Genomic DNA, 15,504 nt, shown 5'->3' on the forward strand with positions numbered 1-15,504 from the left:
TCGGCCCCGACGCATTGGGTATGACTCCTAGGTCGGTGATGAACTCCTTCACCCAGATTGCTTCATGCGCTGCCTCCGAGGCTGCCATGTACTCCGCTTCACATGTAGATCCCGCCACGACGCTCTGCTTGCAGCTGCACCAGCTTACTGCTCCACCATTCAACATATACACCTATCCGGTTTGTGACTTAGAGTCATCCAGATCTGTGTCAAAGCTAGCATCGACGTAACCCTTTACGACGAGCTCTTCGTCACCTCCATAAACGAGAAACATGTCCTTTGTCCTTTTCAGGTACTTCAGGATATTCTTGACCGCTGTCCAGTGTTCCTTGCTGGGGTTACTTTGGTACCTTCCTACCAAACTTACGGCAAGGTTCACATCAGGTCTGGTACATAGCATGGCATACATAATAGATCCTATGGCTGAGGCATAGGGGATGACACTCATCTCTTCTTTATCTTTTGCCGTGGTCGGGCATTGAGCCGAGCTGAATCTCACACCTTGCAATACATGCAAGAACCCTTTCTTGGACTGATCCATTTTGAACTTCTTCAAAATCTTATCAAGGTATGTGCTTTGTGAAAGACCTATGAGGCGTCTCGATCTATCCCTATAGATCTTGATGCCTAATATGTAAGCAGCTTCTCCAAGGTCCTTCATTGAAAAACACTTATTCAAGTAGGCCTTAATGCTGTCCAAGAATTCTATATCATTTCCCATCAAAAGTATGTCATCTACATATAATATGAGAAATGCTACAGAGCTCCCACTCACTTTCTTGTAAACGCAGGCTTCTCCATAAGTCTGCATAAACCCAAACGCTTTGATCATCTCATCAAAGCAAATGTTCCAACTCCGAGATGCTTGCACCAGCCCATAAATGGATCGCTGGAGCTTGCATACTTTGTTAGCATTCTTAGGATCGACAAAACCTTTCGGCTGCATCATATACAGCTCTTCCTTAAGATAACCGTTAAGGAATGCCGTTTTGACGTCCATCTGCCATATCTCATAATCATAGTATGCGGCAATTGCTAACATGATTCGGACGGACTTAAGCTTCGCTACGAGAGAGAAAGTCTCATCGTAGTCAATCCCTTGAACTTGCCGATAACCCTTAGCGACAAGTCGAGCTTTATAGATGGTGACATTACCATCCGCGCCCGTCTTCTTCTTAAAGATCCATTTGTTTTCTATCGCTCGCCGATCATCGGGCAAGTCAGTCAAAGTCCATACTTTGTTTTCATACATGGATTCTATCTCGGATTGCATGGCTTCAAGCCATTTGTTGGAATCTGGGCCCGCCATCGCTTCTTCATAGTCCAAAGGTTCACCATTGTCTAACAACATGATTTCCAGGACAGGGTTGCCATACCACTCTGGTGTGGAACGTGTCCTTGTGGACCTACGAAGTTCAGTAGCAACTTGATCTGAAGTACCTTGATCATCATCATTAATTTCCTCTCCAGTCGGTGTAGGTACCACAGGAACATTTTCCTGAGCTGCACTACTTTCCAGTTCAAGAGGTAGTACTTCATCGAGTTCTACTTTCCTCCCACTTACTCCTTTCGAGAGAAACTCTTTTTCCAAAAAGGATCCGTTCTTGGCAACAAAGATCTTGCCCTCGGATCTTAAGTAGAAGGTATACCCAATGGTTTCCTTGGGGTATCCTATGAAGACGCATTTTTCCGATTTGGGTTCGAGATTTTTAGGTTGAAGTTTCTTGACATAAGCATCGCATCCCCAAACTTTTAGAAACGACAGCTTAGGTTTCTTCCCAAACCATAATTCATACGGTGTCGTCTCAACAGATTTAGACGGTGCCCTATTTAAAGTGAATGTAGCTGTCTCTAGAGCGTATCCCCAAAATGATAGCGGTAAATCGGTAAGAGACATCATAGATCGCACCATATCCAATAGAGTGCGATTACGACATTCGGACACACCGTTACGCTGAGGTGTTCCAGGAGGCGTGAGTTGTGAAACAATTCCACATTTTCTTAAGTGTGTACCAAATTCGTGACTTAAATATTCTCCTCCACGATCTGATCGTAGGAACTTTATCTTTCGGTCACGTTGATTCTCTACCTCATTATGAAATTCCTTGAACTTTTCAAAGGTCTCAGACTTGTGTTTCATCAAGTAGACATACCCATATCTACTCAAGTCATCAGTGAGAGTGAGAACATAACGATATCCTCCGCGAGCCTCAATGCTCATTGCACCACACACATCAGTATGTATGATTTCCAATAAGTTGGTTGCTCGCTCCATTGTTCCAGAGAACGGGGTCTTGGTCATTTTGCCCATGAGGCATGATTCCCATGTGTCAAATGATTCATAATCGAGAGACTCTAAAAGTCCATCAGCATGGAGCTTCTTCATGCGCTTGACACCAATGTGACCAAGGCGGCAGTGCCACAAGTATGTGGGACTATCGTTATCAACTTTACATCTTTTGGTATTCACACTATGAATATGTGTAACATTACGTTCGAGATTCATTAAGAATAAACCATTGACCATCGGGGCATGACCATAAAACATATCTCTCATATAAATAGAACAACCATTATTCTCGGATTTAAATGACTAGCCATCTCGCATGAAACGAGATCCAGATACAATGTTCATGCTCAAACTTGGCACTAAATAACAATTATTGAGGTTTAAAACTAATCTCGTAGGTAAATGTAGAGGTAGCGTGCCGACGGCGATCACATCGACCTTGGAACCATTCCCGACGCGCATCGTCACCTCGTCCTTCGCCAGTCTCTGCTTATTCCGCAGCTCCTGCTGTGAGTTACAAATATGAGCAACGGCACCGGTATCAAATACCCAGGAGTTACTACGAGTACTGGTAAGGTACACATCAATTACATGTATATCAAATATACCTTTAGTGTTGCTGGCCTTCTTGTCCGCTAAGTATTTGGGGCAGTTCCGCTTCCAGTGACCCTTCCCTTTGCAATAAAAGCACTCAGTCTCAGGCTTGGGTCCATTCTTTGACTTCTTCTCGGCAACTGGCTTACCGGGCGCGGCAACATCTTTGCCGTCCTTCTTGAAGTTCTTCTTACCCTTGCCCTTCTTGAACTTAGTGGTCTTATTGACCATCAACACTTGATGTTCTTTCTTGATTTCAACCTCTGCTGACTTCAGCATTGAAAATACTTCAGGAATGGTCTTCACCATCCCCTGCATATTGTAGTTCAGCACAAAGCTCTTGTAGCTTGGTGGGAGTGACTGAAGGATTCTGTCAATGACCGCCTCGTCCGGGAGGTTGATCTCCAGCTGGGGCAGGCGGTTGTGCAACCCAGACATTTTGAGTATGTGCTCACTGACAAAACTGTTTTCCTCCATCTTACAACTATAGAACCTGTCGGAGACTTCATATCTCTCGACCCGGGCATGAGCTTGAAAAACCATTTTCAGCTCCTCGAACATCTCATATGCTCGGTGTCGCTCAAAACGCTTTTGGAGCCCCGGTTCTAAGCTGTAAAGCATGCCGCACTGAACGAGGGAGTAATCATCAGCACGTGACTGCCAAGCGTTCATAACGTCTTGGTTCTCTGGGATGGGTGCTTCACCTAGCGGTGCTTCTAGGACATAATCTTTCTTGGCTGCTATGAGGATGATCATCAGGTTCCGGACCCAGTCAGAATAGTTGCTGCCATCATCTTTCAGCTTGGTTTTCTCTAGGAACGCATTGAAGTTCATGTTGACATGAGCGTTGGCCATTTGATCTACAAGACATATTTTGCAAAGGTTTTAGACTAAGTTCATGATAATTAAGTTCATCTAATCAAATTATTTAATGAACTCCCACTCAGATTTGACATCCCTCTAGTCATCTAAGTGTTACACGATCCGAGTCGACTAGGCCATGTCCGACCATCACGTGAGACGGACTAGTCATCATCGGTGAACATCTCCATGTTGATCGTATCTTCCATACGACTCATGTTCGACCTTTCGGTCTCTTGTGTTCCGAGGCCATGTCTGTACATGCTAGGCTCGTCAAGTTAACCCTAAGTGTTTCTGCATGTGTAAAACTGTCTTATACCCGTTGTATGTGAACGTAAGGATCTATCACACCCAATCATCACGTGGTGCTTCGAAACGACGAACTTTAGCAACGGCGCACAGTTAGGGGGAACACTTTCTTGAAATTGTTATAAGGGATCATCTTATTTACTACCGTCGTTCTAAGTAAGCAAGATGCATAAAACATTATAAACATCACATGAAATTATATAATAGTGACATGATATGGCCAATATCATATAGCTCCTTTGATCTCCATCTTCGGGGCTCCATGATCATCTTCGTCACCGGCATGACACCATGATCTCCATCATCATGATCTCCATCATTGTGTCTTCATGAAGTTGTCACACCAACGACTACTTCTACTTCTATGGCTAACGCGTTTAGCAATAAAGTAAAGTAATTTACATGGCGTTCTTCAATGACAGGCAGGTCATACAAAAATAAAGACAACTCCTATGGCTCCTGCCGGTTGTCATACTCATCGACATGCAAGTCGTGATTCCTATTACATGAACATGATCTCATACATCACAATATATCATTCATCATTCATCACAACTTCTGGCCATATCACATCACATGACAATTGCTGCAAAAACAAGTTAGACGTCCTCTAATTGTTGTTGCATCTTTTACGTGGCTGCAATTGGGTTCTAGCAAGAAGGTTTTCTTACCTACGAATAACCACAACGTGATTTTGTCAACTTCTATTTACCCTTCATAAGGACCCTTTTCATCGAATCCGCTCCAACTAAAGTAGGAGAGATAGACACCCACTAGCCACCTTATGCAACTAGTGCATGTCAGTCGGTGGAACCTGTCTCACGTAAGCGTACGTGTAAGGTCGGTCCGGGCCGCTTCATCCCACAATAGCGCTGAAGCAAAAAAAGACTAGTAGCGGCAAGCAAGTTGACAAGATCTACGCCCACAACAAAATTGTGTTCTACTCGTGCAATAGAGAACTATGCATAGACCTAGCTCATGATGCCACTGATGGGGAACGTTGCAGGAAATTAAATTTTTTTCCTATGGTTTCACCAAGATCCATCTATGAGTTCATCTAAGCAACGAGTCATGGGAGAGAGATTGCATCTGCATACCACTTTGTAGATCGCGTGCGGAAGCGTTCAAGAGAACGGTCATGATGGAGTCGTACTCGCCGTGATTCAAATCACCGATGACCAAGTGCCAAACGGACAGCACCTCTGCGTTCAACACACGTACGGAGCGAATGACGTCTCCTCCTTCTTGATACAGCAAGGGGGAAGGAGAGGTTGATGATGATCCAGCAGCACAACGGTGTGGTGGTGGATGCAGCAGAACTCCGGCAGGGCTTTGCCAAGCTACTACGGGAGGAGGACGAGGTGTAGCAGGGGGAGGGAGGTGCAAATGCACAGGGTGCGGCTGCCCTCCCCCCTTCCCTCCTTTATATAGGCCCCCAGGGGAGGCGCCGGCCCTGGGAGATCCAATCTCCCAAGGGGGCGGCGGCCAGGAGGGTGGAGTGCCCCCCCAAGGCAAGTGGAGCGCCCCCCCACCTAGGGTTTCCAACCCTAGGCGCAGGGGGGCCAAGGGGGGGCGCACCAGCCCACTAGGGGCTGGTTCCCCTCCCACTTCAGCCCACGGGGCCCTCCGGGATAGGTGGCCCCACCCGGTGGACCCCCGGGACCCTTCCGGTGGTCCCGGTACAATATCGGGTGACCCCGAAACTTTCCCGATGGCCGAAACAGCACTTCCTATATATAATTCTTTACCTTCGGACCATTCCGGAACTCCTCGTGACATCCGGGATCTCATCCGGGACTCCGAACAACATTCGGTTTGCTGCATACTCATATTCATGCAACCCTAGTGTCACCAAACCTTAAGTGTGTAGACCCTACGGGTTCGGGAGATATGCAGACATGACCGAGACGACTCTCCGGTCAATAACCAACAGCGGGATCTGGATACCATGTTGGCTCCCACATACTCTTCGATGATCTCATCGGATGAACCACGATGTCGAGGATTCAAGCAACCCCGTATACTATTCCCTTTGTCAGATGGTATCTTACTTGCCCGAGACTCGATCGTCGGTATCCCAATACCTCGTTCAATCTCGTTACTGGCAAGTCACTTTACTCGTGCCGTAATGCATGATCCCGTGACCAAACACTTGGTCACTCTGAGCTCATTATGATGATGCACTACCGAGTGGGCCCAGTGATACCTCTCCGTTATACGGAGTGACAAATCCCAGTCTTGATCCGTGTCAACCCAACAGACACTTTCGGAGATACCTGTAGTGCACCTTTATAGTCACCCAGTTACGTTGTGACGTTTGGTACACCCAAAGCACTCCTACGGTATCTGGGAGTTACACGATCTCATGGTCTAAGGAAGAGATACCTGACATTGGAAAAGCTCTAGCAAAATGAACTGCATGATCTTGTGCTATGCTTAGGATTGGGTCTTGTCCATCACATCATTCTCCTAATGATGTGATCCCGTTGTCAACGACATCTAATGTCCATAATCAGGAAACCATGACTATCTGTTGACCAACGAGCTAGTCAACTAGAGGCTTACTAGGGACGTATTTGGTCTAAGTATTCACACGTGTATTACGATTTTCGGATAATACAATTATAGCATGAATAAAAGACAATTATCATGAACAAGGAAATATAATAATAATCCTTTTATTATTGCCTCTAGGGCATATTTCCAACAACTCCTCCTTCCACCCCCCTTCCCGACTACCGTCTCTCTCTCACACACACAAAACTCTCGCTTTCGCACCCCGACTCGTATTTCTCTCACAAGCATTTATCGACTAGCTAGCCTGTAGATAGGTTTATACACCCGCACACTCATGCTTCCACCATCGCATACATGTCGCTCTCTCGCTCCTTGTATCTATGTAGCTTTTTTTCTCTTCTTGAGACACGCCTTCTCGATCGTGCACACACACACTATCGCCTCATTTTAAGCTGATACCTATCGCACACACACTACTTGTGTCTTTGTCACACATGCGCTCCGTCCTCCTCCACTCTCCCTCTCTCTCACACACACATCGACTTTTTGCAACAACTAGCAAGATGCCATGTGTTGCACGGAACATCAAGATGCATTTCTATGAGTTGTTTATCTTGTGGGGGAAAAGGATGAACGAGGGAAGACCTTATTTGCAAATGTGGAGAGGGGTGTGGGTATCTTTTTGCAAAATTGCCACAGTTTCCTTCCTATCCATCAGATATAGATCGGACGACCTATATTGCAGGATGGTAGGCACACGATCATCACTGACAATGCTTTTTATAAGAGTAGGGATAAAAAATAGAGTTGGTGATGATGGTGGGCCTGGCATCCTGCAATGTAGGTCGTCCGATTTATATCTGATGGATAGGAAGGAAAATTTGGAAATTTACCCACACTCTTCACCACATTTGCAGATAAGGCCTTCCCTCATTCATCATTTTCTCCCACGAGATTTTGATGTTCCGTGCAACGCACGGGCATCTTGCTAGTAAGAGTAGAAATTAGACATATACCACTTCTCAAATCTTCAAACCAACAACATGCCTCCCTTATCTCATCAAAACCGCCAAAGGAATATATTTTGAGTGAAACATAACATATTTTTAGTGATATACGTATTTCAAAACTAGACTGTAACACCCCAAAAATTTAACCAGGTTTTAGTTACTAAAATTTTGCCAAGAGTTAAAAAATTTGCCTGCAAGATTATTTCTGTTGATTTCAAAACCTTTCTTATTAAGGATTTATTTTTTTTCAAGTGGATCCTTCCAAACATATTGAACTTCTATGCCATCTCATTAAAACAATTTCCTAGTCAGTAGGATTATTTATTAAATTATTTCACCCTGAGCTATATTCATTAAAATGACTTGTTTTAGGTTTTGGAGCTCTTTTTGAACTACAACCATTTGATAAATTTAACTAAAAATTCCACCAAAATTTGGAGATGTCCTGTGATGCCTCTAAATCACTTTTGTGCATTAATATATTTATTTCATTGCATATTTTGAGTATTACACATGTTTTTCTTCTCTGGTCCAGTGGACAATTTTGCACTTCAACCCTTTTAAATATTTGTTTCTAGCTTCCACCAAAATTATGGGATGTCAGTAGGAGCATATGATTCCATTATATGCAAAAATCCAGGGATGTTCTTTGAATTTTTTGAGTGAACCAACCTCATCTTCATTCTGGTCCGTCATGATGGTTTGTACAGCAACCATATTATTGCTTGCTCTTTGGCCCTTGACTCTTTCTCCTACTTGTAGTCCTCCATGCTAAACCCCTAAGTCCAGGAGCATGCAACCATTGGCATATTTTTGGTTCATGAAATAATGCCATTCACATCCTGTCCAGATTTGAAGTTCTGCAAAACTTGCACTAGCAAGTTTGTGCTTTTCACAAACTAACCTCACCACCCTCTCTTTCACCTAAAGAGACCCCACTCTGGAAGTTTTGGTCACTCCAAGAAATGCCTAAGTGCCTCTGGCATTTTGTCAAACACCCTATAGGCATGAACAGTTTTGGCATGATTGTAAGTTTGGGTTGTGAACTTTCCCATCTGTCCAAACCAAGTTGTCTAGTAGACTGCTAATGGTCTCTAACCCAGACCTGTGGATTTGCCTTTGATCTCTAGCAGTTTTGGCCATCCTGGCATTTCGTCGAGCAGACGCCATGCACGCCCGGAGCGCGAGCAGAGCACGCATTTTGCACGTGCCCGCGCCCGAGCAAGCGCGCCCCTGGATAAACTTCCCCGAGCTCGTCCTGATCTTTTCACCCTTGCCGCGTCACGCCAAGAGCCCCAACCGCCCCTGGCTCGCTACAGCGGCGCCGCAGCAAGCTTCTTGGCGGCACGCTTGCGGCCACATCCATGGACGGCGCCGCCCAAACCTCCTCGGCTCGCCAGCTGCCCCCTTAAGCATCTCCAGCTCATCCGCAGCTTCGTCCTCTAGCGTGTGTCGCCGCCACGTCGCCATTGCTACAGAAAGACGGTTCGCCGTCATACTTATCGCCGGCCACCGCGGAACCGACCACCACCATGTATATAAGGGCCCCGGAGACCAATCAAGTTCTCGGGCAACCTCTTCTGATCCCCTAGAGCTACCACGGCCAGCAGTCGAGGAGGGGAAGGCCTTCTTCCCCGAGTCCGGTCTGTTCGGTCGCCGCCTCGCTCCGGCCGATTCCGTCGCCACCAGTGCCCCTCCCTCTCCTTTCTCTCCACCAAGAACTCCCCCTCCCTCTCGTGAGTGCAACCCCGCGCTCAATATTGGTCGGAGACCATCGTAGCCCTAAACCCACTATCCACCTAAACGCCTGCTCCGTCGTGAAGCTCGTCGCCGGCAACTCCGTCCACGTCGGCGACCATGGCGGGTACCCACAGACTCGTCACGACCCCCTGAGCACACCCATATCCTCAGATCACCAAGAGACGCCCCCGTTCGCCGGCAAAACCTCGCCGGAGCTCCGCCTCCGTTCGGTCAGAGGGGAACAACGCGCGCGTGGCTGGTCAAACCTGACCAATGGGCCAGGAGGGCCCACCGTCAGTGACCCAGCGCCTGTCCATGCAGGAGTAAGTGGAAGCGCCTTTTCCGAATACGCCTTCGACGTGTCTTTCTTTTAAAATGTTTTCTTTTCTGTTTTATTTTAAAAAACAGATTTTGACCAAATGTTTGACTGGCTATATCTTTTAAAATATAACTCCAAATGAATTGATTCTTTTTCCTACCTCTCTCAAATTTAACCTAGTTTATTTTAAGATTTATTTGAAAAAAATTTCAAACAACTTTTTGTGCTGTTTTTGAATTTGTGTGTTAATTCAAATTTGTTTAAAATAGGACCTTGGAGAGAGAGAAGAAAACTTTCAAAAAGTTTTGGAGTGCACCCTGCCTTTCCACACATTGAAGGCAAGCATTCTGAACCCCGGCATAAATATTTTTGTGTGTTTGATGACATGTTTATAACATCACCTCAATTTGGAGAAACTTGTTATTTCATGTGATATGATCCTATGCATGGATGCATGTTAGTGATTTCCATGCTGTTGGAAATGATCACACTTGTGATGATAATCATCCTCATATGCCTTACATGCATACCGGCAGGAACCCGGGAAAACCTCTGTCTTGGGTAGGCATGAGTTTGTCGCCGGTCTCCGTCGGGACGGTTATGTCTAGTATGGCATGGTAAGGTGATATGAGCGGTGACTCTGTTGGTTGAAATATATTCGTTATGCTAATCATGCAGGGAATACTTAAACCTCCCGAGTCGACCATAGATCGAGTCTTGTTCCAGTAACCCCCATACTTGTTTCGTACTACCACTCGTCTCTACAACAATTAGAGTACGGTTCAGTAAGTTGTCAACCTCTTTCTAGCACACACCGTACCGAGAGGCCAGGGTGGAAGATACCGGTTGTAGCTGGTAGGCAGGCCACCTGGTCCAGGGGCATGGGTGTTTCCGGTTGAGACCAAGAGGGGAGGCCACCCCTTAGAGCGCGCAATATAAATTTGATCCCATGCTACGCGAGGTTGTAGCCTCCCCACTTAGAGTTTGCTTGACAGGTGTCATGGGTGATTCCAGACACGTGTGAGTTAAGCTGGTGTGTGCAAGTTAGGTGTGTTTTCAACAAAAGGACCGTAGACGGAATTAGTCCCGATGGATTAAAGAAATCCATTACTCGTGGGTAAAGAGTACACCCTCTGCAGAGATTAAACCTATTCGAATAGCCGTGTCCATGGTTAAGGATTACAGTCTGGGATGGGTCAAGTGTCGGTCTTAGTGTCGGTCTTCGGAGGTGAAACTATTAAATCAGAACGGATATTACAACTTGTGACATCTGATAATGATGATTATTATTTTGTTGTGGACTAACCCGTGATATTTTTGGTATTATCGAATACTCCTGGGATGGTTCTACCTCCGGGAGATTCACTATGATTATTTCTTTTAAAGCCCTGTATGTGGTGTCGCTCAGACGCCCGACTGTGGCATTTCTTTTAAAGCCCTGTATGTGGTGTCGCTCAGACGCCCGACTGTGGCATTTCTTTTAAAACCCTGTAAGTGGTGTCGCTCAGGCGCCCGACTGTGGCATTTCTTTTAAAGCCCTGTATGTGGTGTCGCTCAGACACCCGACTGTGGCATTTCTTTTAAAGCCCTGTATGTGGTGTCGCTCAGACGCCCGATTGTGGCATTTCTTTTAAAGCCCTGTATGTGGTGTCGCTTAGACGCCCGACGGTGGCATTTCTTTTAAAGCCCTTTATGTGGCATCGCTTCAGATGCCCGATTGGTGCCTTTTATTATTAATATGTTATTGCAATTCCATAAATAACCTGTTTACATGCATCAGAGATTTATTTACCGTTGTGACTGTCATCATGAGCATAAAAATAATTTTTAGCACATCATTATTATATTATTCCTGTGTTCATAATGTTTGCGAGTACATTCAAAGTACTCACTGGCTTGTCCCTGGCTATTGTCTTGGCCAGATTTCTTGCGCGAAGAGGAGCGACCGTGAGGACAGCCCCGGAACCCACGTAACGGTGATAGCAGCCTCGCGAAGATAGGAGTTAACCTGGTCAGCTGTTCCCATGGGAAATGGAGTCCCATAGACACTGATGATTTACAGCCCGCTTCCGCCATCAACCACTGGAAACCATTTGTTGTACTCACAGACCTGAATGGTCTTGTACTACATATTTTGTATTTGCTTGGAATTTCTGTATCAAGTTGGTGCCTCATCAGCTAACAGTTATCCTGGGGCTGATGAGCACAAGGGCCATTTTCTGGGAATTAGTACCCGGAGAATCGGTCCCCACAGACTTGGTATCAGAGCCAGGCTGACCATTGGCTAATCCTATCTTAGCCAGGTCGATAAACTTAGGCAAACCAACCCACCAGACCTTAACCAAACCCCAGCCAAGCTTCTCATGCAAGATAGCCACACAGTGACCCCGACACTTTTGGCAGTCGGTGCCCAACCTATCAACCTAGCCTGTCGATCACGCGCTAGTAACCAGCGCCCAAGATGTCTCCTTCACAAGCGTGCGAAGGAAGAATCCGTCCCCTTTTTCTATAAAAAGGGCACGCTAGCCCCAACCCAGCACAGCCTCTTCCCCAACCTAGCCACAGTGCCTGGTCCCATAGTGCACAATGAGACCACAGCAACCGACCTTGGAGGTTTTGTGACCATACTCGCAAACCTCACCCGTTGTGCCTATGCGTTAGAAGAGCCCCCAGAATATGTTGTGTACCAAGGTCCCATGAGCGGTGAGAGCCGTCAATTCTGGGCCACTGTGCACATCTATGGTAGGGTTCTATCTCCAGAACGCCCCTACAGGTTCACCGGAAGGACAACTTCCTTCGAGCCACAAGCCATCCAGCTAGCTGCTCGAGAGGCTATAGTTCAACTTCGGCAGTTGTCGCCCAGAGTTAACTGTCGCTCGTTCTACTACTACCCCAGGCGTGAACGGTATGGTAGACCACCCCAAGTTGCCAACGGAGACCACGAGACGGATCCCGCGTTGTTGCACCTAGTGCGCTATGTAAGTGCACTGGAGGCATTGTTCGATCAAATCACTATTGATCTGATCGCAGCTCAAGGAGAGCTGGTTCGTCGAGCCCCAGCAAGAAGAGAAGACGAGCCCGATGCCGACAACCCAGTCGTGCTGTTCAGACACCCGATTGAGACCCAGAGGTCAGCACCAGCCATCATCCAAGATACTGTGATGACCCCAGAAGTGCTTCGACGCCTTTTGGGAACACACTCCAACGGGATTGTGGCTAACAATCCCTGTGATGGTCATCATCGCTACCCCGACCCTGCAGTTCCTCCGCCATCTCCGACTAATCCCGGCAGTGAGACACGTGGAGAAGCCTCATCATCCACCAGGCACGCCCGTTTAGACGTAAACGAGGTAGACTAGTCGTACGAGTAGTACCGAGTTTCAGTGTATCCTCGCTTTGTAATCATGCGACCTTGTATATAAACGCAGCCTGTCGTTGTGCCTTTGTTTTAATAGTAGACTTGCGTATTTTGTCAGCGCATAGTTGCATATTTTCCGGGCAAAGCTACCAAAACCAACCCCGACGACAACCACAGTAACACGTCTCTTTATGAGGTATGTGTATCTCTGACACTGACCCGACCTTTGGAGTTAAGCTGGTAAATTTATTACCTTTCACCACGGTGAAATGACCCAGCTCCTTTGCTATATAAAGGCCACCTTGTGGTCTTACCAGGCACCCCACACCTTGTGCACCACCCTCACAACCTTTTTCCTGTCATGCCGAGCCCCAGTATTCATCTGAGAACCCCAGATGCAACCCCAGGTAGCTTTGTCAAAATATTATGGGACTTTACCCGCAGTACTATGGGTTCTACATATCCACCCCAGTACGAGTTGTTCAAATCAAGAATCACTTTTTCCACTTCAGAATATTGGGCAGCAGTACACATCCCTCCCGTAGACTCCAATCTAGATCCAACGGAAGTTTCCTTCATGGGGGAATCGATGCCAACCCCACACCTGGCTATAGAAGCTGCTGCGAAAGAAGCGATTGCTCGCCTTCGATCCGCAGTACCCTATGCCCGCGAACGAGGATATTATTACTTTCCGAGCCGTGCAGCACCCGGAGGAGTAACATCTTCTCTCGGTGGAAGGATTGAGAGAGACCCAGTGCTAGCCAACCTTATCCAGTACATCATCGCTCAAGAGCATTTGAACCTGCGAGTGATGGAGTATCTCCAGAGTCTTGCTGATTTGAATCCTCAGTTTGCAATCGGCAGACCACTGAGGCCCGACCCGGAGGGACGCATACATCGACTGGTCAATCCACTTCCTCCGATAGAAGAGGAGTGTATTCCTTTGCCAGAGACATTTTATCGGGACCCCGTCTAGTCACTGCTGTGTTTGTTATTGCAGCATTTATTATTACGTAGTAACTTGTACATGGTACCTCGAATTTGTGCGATGAGTCGTGTATTTAGTTCCTACTAGTATGAGTAGTTTTCTTCATGATTAACTTGTGTAACCGCGAAAAAAAATCCTAGAATGAGAATTCTTTTCCCTGAGTTACTGCAACGGTTATCCCCTCACTACATGGGTTATTTTTATTCACGCAGCACCACAGCAGCAGGCTCACAACCGCTCGAACTCATATGGAATTTTTGTTTTTTCACAACGACTCTTAGCAAATCATGAGGACGAGATTTTTTTAGGGGGGTAGTAATTGTAACACCCCAAAAATTTAACCAGGTTTTAGTTACTAAAATTTTGCCAAGAGTTAAAAAATTTGCCTGCAAGATTATTTCTGTTGATTTCAAAACCTTTCTTATTAAGGATTTTTTTTCAAGTGCTTCCAAACATATTAAACTTATATGCCATCTCATTAAAACAATTTCCTAGTCAGTAGGATTATTTATTAAATTATTTCACCCTGAGCTCTATTCATTAAAATGACTTGTTTTAAGTTTTGGAGCTCTTTTTGAACTACAACCATTTGATAAATTTACCTAAAAATTCCACCAAAATTTGGAGATGTCATGTGATGCCTCTAAATCACTTTTGTGCATTAATATATTTATTTTATTGCATATTTTGAGTATTACACATGTTTTTCTTCTCTGGTCCAATGGACAATTTTGCACTGCAACCCTTTTAAATATTTGTTTCTAGCTTCCACCAAAATTATGGGATGTGAGTAGGAGCATATGATTCCATTATATGCAAAAATCCAGGGATGTTCTTTGAAATTTTTGAGTGAACCAACCTCATCTTCATTCTGGTCCGTCATGATGGTTTGTACAGCAACCATATTATTGCTTGCTCTTTGGCCCTTGACTCTTTCTCCTACTTGTAGTCCTCCATGCTAAACCCCTAAGTCCAGGGGCATGCAGCCATTGGCATATTTTTGGTTCATGAAATAATGCCATTCACATCCTGTCCAGATTTGAAGTTCTGCAAAACTTGCACTAGCAAGTTTGTGCTTTTCACAAACTAACCTCACCACCCTCTCTTTCACCTAAAGAGACCCCACTCTGGAAGTTTTGGTCACTCCAAGAAATGCCTAAGTGCCTCTGGCATTTTGTCAAACACCCTGTAGGCATGAACAGTTTTGGCATGATTGTAAGTTTGGGTTGTGAACTTTCCCATCTGTCCAAACCAAGTTGTCTAGTAGACTGCTAATGGTCTCTAACCCAGACCTGTGGATTTGCATTTGATCTCTAGCAGTTTTGGCCATCCTGGCATTTCGTCGAGCAGACGCCGTGCATGCCCGAAGCGCGAGCAGAGCACGCATTTTGCACGTGCCCGCGCCCGAGCAAGCGCGCCCCTGGATAAACTTCCCCGAGCTCGTCCTGATCTTTTCCCCCTTGCCGCGTCATGCCAAGAGCCCCGACCGCCCCTGGCTCGCTACAGCGGCGCCGCAGC

The sequence above is a fragment of the Triticum aestivum genome, chromosome 4B (genome assembly GCF_018294505.1).
Source record: "Triticum aestivum cultivar Chinese Spring chromosome 4B, IWGSC CS RefSeq v2.1, whole genome shotgun sequence".
Classification (NCBI taxonomy): domain Eukaryota; kingdom Viridiplantae; phylum Streptophyta; class Magnoliopsida; order Poales; family Poaceae; genus Triticum; species Triticum aestivum.